The following is an 11422-nucleotide window of genomic DNA, read 5'->3' on the forward strand; positions in this document are numbered from 1 at the left end:
TTGACCATCCTACTGCTTCAGGCAATAGGTTTATCTTGGTGGTAGTGGACCATGCCACCAGATATCCTGAAGCAATTCCTCTAAGGACCACTACAGCTCCTGCAGTGGCAAAGGCCCTCCTGGGAATCTTTTCCAGGGTGGGCTTCCCAAAAGAGGTGGTATCAGACAGGGGAAGCAATTTCATGTCTGCTTACTTAAAGGCCATGTGGAAGGAGTGTGGTGTGACATACAAGTTCACTACACCCTATCATCCACAAACAAATGGACTGGTGGAGAGATTTAACAAAACTCTCAAAGGCATAATTATGGGACTCTCTGAAAAACTCCGCAGGAGATGGGATATCCTTTTACCATGCCTCCTTTTTGCTTACAGGGAGGTACCCCAGAAAGGAGTGGGCTTCAGCCCCTTTGAACTCCTCTTTGGACACCCTGTGAGAGGTCCTCTAACACTTGTTAAGGAGGGTTGGGAACAACCTTTAAAAGCTCCAAAGCAAGACATAGTGGACTATGTACTTGGCCTCAGATCAAGGATGGCTGAGTACATGAAAAAGGCCAGTAAAAACCTTCAGGCCAGCCAAGAGCTCCAAAAGCAATGGCATGACCAGAAGGCTGTTTTGGTTCAGTACCAACCAGGGCAGAAAGTGTGGGTCTTGGAGCCTGTGGCCCCAAGAGCACTCCAAGATAAATGGAGTGGACCCCACATAATTGTTGAAAAGAAGGGTGAAGTCACCTACTTAGTTGACTTAGGCACTGCCAGGAGTCCCCTTAGGGTGCTCCATGTCAATCGCCTGAAACCCTACTATGACAGGGCTGATCTCACCCTGCTCATGGCAACTGATGAGGGACAGGAAGAAGAGAGTGACCCTCTCCCTGATCTCTTCTCATCCACAGAACAAGATGCTCTAGTGGAAGGTGTAGTTTTGGCAGATTGTCTTACTGCTGAGCAGAAAGACCACTGCATAAATCTCCTGGGTCAGTTTTCTGAACTCTTCTCTACTGTGCCAGGTACCACTTCTTGGTGTGAGCACACTATAGATACTGGAGACAGCTTGCCTGTCAAAAGTAAGATCTATAGGCAGCCTGACCATGTCAGAGACTGCATAAAGCAAGAGGTGCAGAAAATGTTAGAACTGGGAGTGGTTGAGCATTCTGAAAGTCCATGGGCCTCTCCTGTGGTACTTGTACCAAAACCTCATTCCAAGGATGGAAAGAAGGAAATGCGGTTTTGTGTAGACTACAGAGGCCTCAACCAGGTAACCAAAACTGATGCTCACCCTATACCCAGGGCAGATGAGCTCATAGATGCACTGGCATCTGCCAAGTATCTAAGCACTTTTGACTTGACTGCAGGGATTGGCAGATCAAATTATCAGAAGATGCAAAAGCAAAAACAGCATTTTCAACCATTGGAGGCCAGTACCAATTCACAGTAATGCCTTTTGGATTGAAAAATGCACCTGCCACTTTTCAGAGGTTGGTGAATACAGTCCTGCAAGGGCTGGAAGCTTTTAGTGCAGCATATTTGGACGATATAGCTGTCTTTAGCTCCAGTTGGGATGATCACCTGGTCCACCTATGGAAAGTTTTGGAGGCCCTGCAAAAGGCAGGCCTCACTATCAAGGCTTCAAAGTGCCAGATAGGGCAAGGAAAGGTGGTTTATCTGGGACACCTGGTTGGTGGGGAACAGATTGCACCACTTCAGGGGAAAATCCAAACTATTATAGATTGGGTTCCCCCTACTACTCAGACTCAGGTGAGAGCCTTTTTAGGCCTCACTGGGTATTACAGGAGGTTCATTAAGAACTATGGCTCTATTGCAGCCCCTCTTAATGACCTCACTTCAAAGAAAATGCCTAAAAAGGTATTGTGGACAGCTAGCTGTCAGAAAGCTTTTGAGGAGCTGAAGCAGGCCGTGTGCTCTGCACCTGTCCTGAAAAGCCCCTGTTACTCCAAAAAATTAATTGTCCAAACTGATGCATCTGAATTAGGGGTAGGGGCAGTCCTTTCACAACTTAATTCTGATGGCCAGGATCAACCTGTTGCTTTTATCAGCAGGAGGTTGACCCCTAGAGAAAAGCGTTGGTCTGCCATAGAGAGGGAGGCCTTTGCTGTGGTCTGGGCACTGAAGAAGTTGAGGCCATACCTGTTTGGCACTCACTTCATTGCTCAGACAGACCACAAACCTCTACTTTGGCTAAAACAAATGAAAGGTGAAAATCCTAAATTGTTGAGGTGGTCTATATCCCTACAGGGAATGGACTATACAGTGGAACATAGACCTGGGAGTACCCACTCCAATGCAGATGGACTCTCCAGATATTTCCACTTAGACAATGAAGACTCATCAGGTCATGGCTAGTCTTATTGTCCTTCGTTTGGGGGGGGGGGGGCTTGTGTAGGAAAGTACCATCTTGCCTGGCATGTTACCCCCATTTTTCACTGTATATACGTTGTTTTAGTTGTATGTGTCACTGGGACCCTGCCAGCCAGGGCCCCAGTGCTCATAAGTGTGCCTGAATGTGTTACCTGTGTTATGACTAACTGTCTCACTGAGGCTCTGCTATTCAGAACCTCAGTGGTTATGCTCTCTCATTTCTTTCAAATTGTCACTAACAGGCTAGTGACCAAATTTACCAATTTACATTGGCATACTGGAACACCCTTATAATTCCATAGTATATGGTACTGAGGTACCCAGGGTATTGGGGTTCCAGGAGATCCCTATGGGCTGCAGCATTTCTTTTGCCACCCATAGGGAGCTCTGACAATTCTTACACAGGCCTGCCACTGCAGCCTGAGTGAAATAACGTCCACGTTATTTCACAGCCATTTTACACTGCACTTAAGTAACTTATAAGTCACCTATATGTCTAACCTTTACCTGGTAAAGGTTGGGTGCTAAGTTACTTAGTGTGTGGGCACCCTGGCACTAGCCAAGGTGCCCCCACATTGTTCAGGGCCAATTCCCCGGACTTTGTGAGTGCGGGGACACCATTACACGCGTGCACTCCATATAGGTCACTACCTATGTGTAGCTTCACAATGGTAACTCCGAATATGGCCCTGTAACATGTCTAAGATCATGGAATTGCCCCCTCTATGCCATCCTGGCATTGTTGGCACAATCCCATGATCCCACGGGTCTCTAGCACAGACCCTGGTACTGCCAAACTGCCTTTCCCGGGGTTTCACTGCAGCTGCTGCTGCTGCCAACCCCTCAGACAGGTTTCTGCCCTCCTGGGGTCCAGCCAGGCTTGGCCCAGGATGGCAGAACAAAGGACTTCCTCAGAGAGAGGGTGTTACACCCTCTCCCTTTGGAAAATGGTGTTAAGGCAGGGGAGGAGTAGCCTCCCCCAGCCTCTGGAAATGCTTTCATGGGCACACATGGTGCCCACTTCTGCATAAGCCAGTCTACACCGGTTCAGGGACCCCTCAGCCCTGCTCTGGCGCAAAACTGGACAAAGGAAAGGGGAGTGACCACTCCCCTGACCTGCACCTCCCCTGGGAGGTGCCCAGAGCTCCTCCAGTGTGCTCCAGACCTCTGCCATCTTGGAAGCAGAGGTGCTGCTGGCACACTGGACTGCTCTGAGTGGCCAGGGCCAGCAGGTGACGTCAGAGACTCCTTCTGATAGGCTCCTTCAGGTGTTGCTAGCCTATCTTCTCTCCTAAGTAGCCAAACCCTCTTTTCTGGCTATTTAGGATCTCTGCTTTGGGGATTTTCCTTAGATAACGAATGCAAGAGCTCATCCGAGTACCTCTGCATCTCTCTCTTCACCTTCTGCCAAGGAATCGACTGCTGAACGCGCTGGAAGCCTGCAAAACTGCAACAAAGTAGCGAAGACGACTACTGCAACTCTGTAACGCTGATCCTGCCGCCTTCTCAACTGTTTTCCTGGTGGTGCATGCTGTGGGGGTAGTCTGCCTCCTCTCTGCACTAGAAGCTCCGAAGAAATCTCCCGTGGTCGACGGAATCGTCCCCCTGCTACCGCAGGCACCAAAGAACTGCATCACCGGTACCCTGGGTCTCCTCTCAGCACGACGAGCGAGGTCCCTTGAATCCAGCAACTCTGTCCAAGTGACTCCCACAGTCCAGTGACTCTTCAGTCCAAGTTTGGTGGAGGTAAGTCCTTGCCTCCCCACGCCAGACTGCATTGCTGGGAACCGCGTCTTTTGCAGCTACTCCGGCCTCTGTGCACTTCCGGCGGAAATCCTTTGTGCACAGCCAAGCCGGGGTCCACGGCACTCTAACCTGCATTGCACGACCTCCTAAGTTGTCCTCCGGCGGCGTGGGACTCCTTTGTGCAACTTCGGGTGAGCACTGTTTCACTCCTCTTCGTAGTGCCTGTTCCGGCACTTCTGCGGGTGCTGCCTGCTTCTGAGAGGGCTCCGTGTCTTGCTCGACGCCCCCTCTGTCCGCAGACGCAATTGGCGACATCCTGGTCCCTCCTGGGCCACAGCAGCATCCAAAAACCCTAACCGCACGATTTGCAGCTAGCAAGGCTTGTTGGCGGGCTTTCTTCAGGAAAACACTTCTGCACGACTCTCCACAGCGCGGGGGATCCATCCTCCAAAGGGGAAGTCTCTAGCCCTTGTCGTTCCTGCAGAATCCTCAGCTTCTACGTCCTAGTAGCAGCTTCTTTGCACTCACAGCTGGCATTTCCTGGGCATCTGCCCATCTCCGACTTACTTGTGACTTTTGAACTTGGTCCCCTTGTTCCACAGGTACCCTCGTTTGGAAATCCATCATTGTTGCATTGCTGGTTTGTGTCTTTCCTGCAGAATTCCCCTATCACGACTTCTGTGTCCTTTGGGGAACTTTAGTGCACTTTGCACTCACTTTTCAGGGTCTTGGGGTGGGCTATTTTGCTAACCCTCACTGTTTTCTTACAGTCCCAGCGACCCTCTACAAGGTCACATAGGTTTGGGGTCCATTCGTGGTTCGCATTCCACTTTTGGAGTATATGGTTTGTGTTGCCCCTATCCCTAAGTGTCCCCATTGCATCCTATTGTAACTATACATTGTTTGCACTGTTTTCTAATACTATACTGCATATTTTTGGTATTGTGTATATATATCTTGTGTATATTTGCTATCCTCATACTGAGGGTACTCACTGAGATACTTTTGGCATATTGTCATAAAAATAAAGTACCTTTATTTTTAGTATATCTGTGTATTGTGTTTTCTTATGATATTGTGCATATGACACTAGTGGTACTGTAGGAGCTTCACTCGTCTCCTAGTTCAGCCTAAGCTGCTCTGCTAAGCTACCATTATCTATCAGCCTAAGCTGCTAGACACCCTCTACACTAATAAGGGATAACTGGGCCTGGTGCAAGGTGTAAGTACCCCTAGGTACTCACTACAAGCCAGTCCAGCCTCCTACACAAGGGTCCACGAGATTCTATCTAAGGCATCTTTCTCTACAATCCTTAGGAATAGGATAAAAATGAAGGAACCTAAGTTGGTCTGCCACTTCTGTAGTAATGCATTCTCAGTGGGGTTGTCCGGGGTTGTTAGATTTGCACAGGTGCTGCTATTTAATGAGTGGCCTGCGTGCCAATGGATTTCGCAACATGGCAGCAGCTTCGCCATGTTACGTCTCTGAGGAAGACAACAGACACTGTGCTTTATTGGTCTGCGTTCTTTAGTTAGTTCCTACGCAATAAATTCGATTTAACAGAGTTTCAGCAGAATAAATAGTTGTCTTTGGGGGGGCTAACCTTAACATAGACCAATAGCAGATGTGACAATTATCTAGTGTTTAATGATACTCTTCAAAATGTAATTATCCTTTCAATCTGATATGATTTTATAATTACGAAGGGGACTGACTGATGAAGGTTGTAACATATTCAGCTATTTATATTTGTGCCATATGTAACGATTCCTACACACCTTAATGTATGGTGTCTTCATACAATACGTTGTAACTTATTAGAGCAATTATAAAAACTGAACCTGATTGACTCTGATTTAATACAGTTTTGCTTCTTAGGTTTTCCCGGCAGGTTTTACTTTATTCCCAAGTGTACAGAAACTGTTTTAGTGGAGATTTTTACATACTTTTCTGGGAATTTGGGATGTCTCAAAGCAGCATCAGACGCTCATTTATAACTACAAATATCATTATTCACAATAAGAATTTTACCAAATGGAAATACATCTAATTCTTCTAACTACCCAAGAGACTTTCGATTAAATTAATTAAAAAAGGTAATCATTTATTAATTGACACTTACAACGTAGAAGAGAGGAAACACTGTCACATTCCGCATAAATGCTACAGAAATCTCTGTTGCCTTCTTATGCGTGGCCTGGCCTTAATAGAAATAAATACTGTACATGCAAAACAATGTATCGGGTTCTGCATAGCCTTCTTACTGTTCCTATTTAACATGAAGACATTCTTCAATTACCTGAAGGAAACCACAGATCCACGTCTCCTCCTGAGCTGTTTGGAAGTGAGGGATTAGCATTCCCTGGCAACTGCTGTCTAAATGTTGAGACCAACATTTATGAAAGGAGGGTTCCTTTGTTTTTCCTGAAGTACACATAGGTGGTCATTCTGACCCTGGCGGTCTTTGACCGCCAGGGCGGAGGACCGCGGGAGCACCGCCGACAGGCCGGCGGTGCTCCAATGGGGATTCCGACCGCGGCGGTAAAGCCGCGGTCGGACCGGCACCACTGGCGGGGTCCCGCCAGTGTACCGCGGCCCCATTGAATCCTCCGCGGCGGCGCAGCTTGCTGCACCGCCGTGGGGATTCCGACCCCCCCTACCGCCATCCAGATCCCGGCGGTCGGACTGCCGAGATCCGGATGGCGGTAGGGGGGGTCGCGGGGCCCCTGCAGTGCCCATGCCACTGGCATGGGCATTGCAGGGGCCCCCGTAAGAGGGCCCCTACATGTATTTCACTGTCTGCTGTGCAGACAGTGAAATACGCGACGGGTGCAACTGCACCCGTCGCACAGCTTCCACTCCGCCGGCTCGATTCCGAGCCGGCTTCATCGTGGAAGCCTCTTTCCCGCTGGGCTGGCTGGCGGTCTGAAGGCGACCGCCCGCCAGCCCAGCGGGAAAGTCAGAATTACCGCCGCGGTCTTTCGACCGCGGAACGGTAACCTGACGGCGGGACTTTGGCGGGCGGCCTCTGCCGCCCGCCAAGGTCAGAATGAGGGCCATAATGTTTTGTTTGTACATTGCATTATTAGCGTGATTACTCATACATTTATTCATTAATATAATTCTTGTAATTCTTTGAGTAATTCACATTAACACTCCTCCGAAATATGTGAATTATATATAGTTCCATTTGCTTGCTATCAATTGAGTCGTACAAGAGGCCTGCATTCCAGCAGCACATCTCTTGCAAGGTAAATATGTCAGGAAATGCTTGGGAGGCTGGCAAAGGCCGAATTGTCATAAAAAAGTAGTCGATCTATAATCGGAACAATAGGGGTGCGGGGGAAAGCATTAATCCCACGAAAACAACACTTCCAGGAGTACCACTGGAAAAAAATAAAATACACTGTGCTCTAATTACTAAAGGGGAGGTTTCTGGAACTACGAAACTAAATATATAAAGTAGTGGGACAGTATGGAATTAAAAATGAAACTAGCAGTATTCAGTCTTGGTTAATCCAAACACCTAAGGGATAAATGAACGTTATATCAGCGAGGCTAGGAACAAAATTCTCTATCTAATATCCCTGGTAGCTCAAGGCCAACGATTGCATATATCCTAAATTGCATAATCCTTTTTAACACAGGGGAAGAGATGTCCATGTGTCATTCCATACACGCAATGAAACGGCCACAAAACCCAGGAAAATGCAGCACTCATTACAACGAAAAGAACATACATAGGCCGTTAAGAGAGAAACCGAGCTTCTACCTACAAACCTGGAATGCGCTGGAGACTGTGGGAACAGTCATATTAGAACTATACTGAACTATTGCCTGAATATAGTTGGAGAGTGTCTGTAGCGTTGGCGAGGCTTCTGTTTGAAAAATATTTTAGTATTTAGCATAAAGGATAGGTATACATGATGGGCAATTTCACACCAAATGAAAAAACAAGAACTAGTAATGTCAATAGGTCTGGCTTTTAGGAATGATGTATCCTAAAGTCAATCATTATCAGTAAATAGCATGGGAATGGATATTGTATTTGTGTGTAAGAAAGAAACCGTAGAATAATATTCGTGTAGGTGAAAAAATGGTGTGACACTTTCACTGGTAAGCCTGACCTTAACTTCCATGTAGGTTAACGACAGTGCTCCTCTCATATGTGCTCCTGCCTGAGAAAACACATACATTATCTAGTTCAGATACTTTAATAGCATTGCAATGCCAAGTGTGTTCCCCTTAAAGTTCAAGCTCAGGCAAATTGGATAAATAAACAAAATAATCACAGCTGTGTGGCGAGCAAGCACATTTTTTGAGGAAGCACAATACTTGTGCCCAATCAAAACGTACTCCTGTTCCCCAACATGTGGGAAGACCAAATGCACTCTCTAGTGATGCTCACATAGTCTCCCGACAGAGGCACTTTCGAGCCAGGCCAACAAATAAATGCAGTAACAGCGCATTGTAATTAACTTTCCATCTAGCAGAGAAGATAATTCATGAAAGAGCATCAATTCAATGTGCATTAAACATCAGAACCTCTATCCATGGCGATACACGTCGCCATATTACTGGGACACGGGTCCCGACAATATTATATAAGCACCCTTGTTAATCCCTGAAGCAAACACAGTATGCAAGGGACCCCTGGCTGTCAAAGAAGAACATTTACCTGTCTGAGCCACAGAGGCCGCTGTGGATAGTACCGATGGCAGGGGGACTCTTAGGTGCTCCTCAGTACTTCCACGCAACCCTGGCTGGAGCATCGTCTGACTCTGTGTCCGTGCCCTGCAGCCGACCGACAGGTGAATCGTACTTGATGGGCGGGTGATCCCTGTACTACAGACTAACGGGGTCTAAAGATGCCACTGAAAATACTAACCTGGACGGGCGTTCCCCCGGCTGAGAGTGATCCACCGGGAACCGAGTACGACGGCTCCGGCGCCTTCTCTTCCACCGCCCCTGCTGTCTGCTCCGCTCTCCCCCGTGCAGCTGCCACTCGCCCAGCGCCACTCAAAGCTGCCGGTCGCCCTGGAAACGTGACGCGATCCGGGACAGAGCGGCCGCGCTGCGTCTCGCGAGCACTGAGAGCGGCGAGAAACGTCACCGTTTTCTCGCACTTGAGCGCGAGAGGATTCCCTGAGTGCACGAGTTGGAAGAACATTTATCTACGGTGATGCTAATTTAATTTGTAGTTAGAAAGTACGCATGCACAAGGTGAATGTGCGAGAGTGTTAGCAAAATATGTTTAAATCAAGAATGGATTGACGGCCTTGGTAAGGTTTGGATAGAGATTGACCAGTGCCAGGTTAGAAGTCTGGGGGTTGGGAGACAAGTAATTTGTGGCAAAATGGTGTCAACTCTATCTCCCATCAGACTCCTTATTGTCCCATATGGTTGTCTCATAAGGTTTGTTTTTAATGGAGCATTTTCATCCTTCAAGAATCAATGCTCAAGGATGTCAGCAGACCTTTGGATCCTGTATAAGGAAGGGTGTGGTAGAACCAAACAACAACATTTCAGTACAAACCAATTACATTCACAGTAAGACCAATGTGGCCATACAAGGGAAACTCCAGTCAGAAATAAAGTTAAGGGATTTATTACAAACTTAAGCCCAGCGTCTTGTAGACAATTCTCAAAGTTATAGAGATACAGTATCACCAAGGGTTGACCAAGGCGATGACATAAGTTCAGGCGAACTAACATTAAGAGAACTAGGCATACAACAAAGACAATATAGAACATCAGTAAAATAACTTGATGTAGGGAACACAAGATTTGCTCAGTATTAAGCATTAAGGTAGTTCAGATCATCACAGATCAATTTATTTGGTCAAGCGGAAATCCCTATAAATTAACCAATTAGCGAAAAACGTGTGGGGTGGAACAGATGTGGGCAAAAGACAAAAATAATTTGGAAAGAGGTAACCTCGGGCATCGGGTTGCTAACTAAGTTAGGCAAAAAGTAAGTAAAAAGGGAAATAGTCAGCATGTCAGAAGCTGATCAAAAGTCGTCTTCCTGGGAGAGGGAGGCATCTCTAAACCTCAGCAAGGCATTTTAAAGGGACAAGAGCAGAGAAGGCACTACCTCTCAGAGTCCAGGGAGTTCAGCATGCAGGGTACAGGGCAAAAGGATTCTTCTCGGAGCTCCATGGATTCTGACCAAAGTCCAGCTGGGTATCAATATTTTAAAGTTCATAAAGCAAGCTGATTTTCCAATGCAACTGTTCATTTGACGTAGAAGGGACAACATCCAATCAAAATTGATCATGTGACTCCAACTTGAAACATTCACATGGTTACCCAGGTTTGTCATGAGCACAGTATCCAACTGTATACGTCCACGTAAGATAGAAACAAATGCTTAAATTATCAGTCCACAGTCCAGGATGTTCTCTCTTCAAGGACATATTCTCACAACTCTGTATGTTTAGACTAATAGACTTTTATTACCCAACTGGCATTCTCATGGGAACGGAGTCTGAAAGAAAGGTACACATTAACAAAATGACTTGACATTTTCTGCAAAATGCATTCTTGATTTAAACATATTTTAATACAGAGCCTAGCAGGCTTCACTTTGGGTAATGCTAGTGAATTAAAACAGCATATTAATAAATTCAAATAAAACACATTTTAATATGCAAACTATAGATTCAATATTAATAAATCTTCTTTAGTATTCATATTACAGTAACCTTAAAATGAAATAACATTGTCAGTGCATTTCTCTATTTTTGCATATAAATTTAAAACACTTATTATCAAAAACTCAATATATTTCAATACAGACCATTAGTTTAGACTCTAAAATATAACATATTGACAGATTAATTCTTCATAAATGTAATTTAATCTCAATACCACCAATATTTCAGTCATTAGTATAAACAAATGCATACAAAAATGGCTTCTCAGTGCATCACTCTACAGGCAACCTCTTAGTACTTTAACATATGCATGAACTGTCACGTAAAGATGATCACTGTGACATAAGGGACAGTACTAAAATTTCTGCTACATCACTGTTCATACCTTATTTTCATCTTCTGAACCATTTTTCTTGTTTTCCCCATTCACCTCGTTTCCCTTCCTTTCCTCCACTTCAGCCCGTGGTCCTGACTTTTCCTGTCTCCTCTCTGATTTTCCCTGTTTTACCCTTTTTTTCTTTTCCTAGCCTTGCCTCCTTCTTTATCTTGCAGAACCCTTCTGCTCTTTACCCACATAAGGCATAATTACGAGGCTGGCGGTCTTGAGATCACCAGCCTTGCAGTGGCGGTCAGGACCACCCT

General features: G+C 46.1%; 1 protein-coding gene across 1 annotated transcript in view; it reads right to left on the minus strand.

Moving 5' to 3' along the window:
* Nucleotides 1-9183, minus strand: part of CCDC181 (coiled-coil domain containing 181) — a 277488-nt gene extending 268305 nt beyond the window's left edge. Inside the window, exon 1 of the mRNA XM_069204169.1 lies at nt 9010-9183. The gene's annotated coding sequence lies outside the window, so the exon portion shown is untranslated. The remainder of the gene's footprint in view (nt 1-9009) is intronic.
* Nucleotides 9184-11422: the final 2239 nt, after the last annotated feature.

The sequence above is a fragment of the Pleurodeles waltl genome, chromosome 8 (genome assembly GCF_031143425.1).
Source record: "Pleurodeles waltl isolate 20211129_DDA chromosome 8, aPleWal1.hap1.20221129, whole genome shotgun sequence".
Classification (NCBI taxonomy): domain Eukaryota; kingdom Metazoa; phylum Chordata; class Amphibia; order Caudata; family Salamandridae; genus Pleurodeles; species Pleurodeles waltl.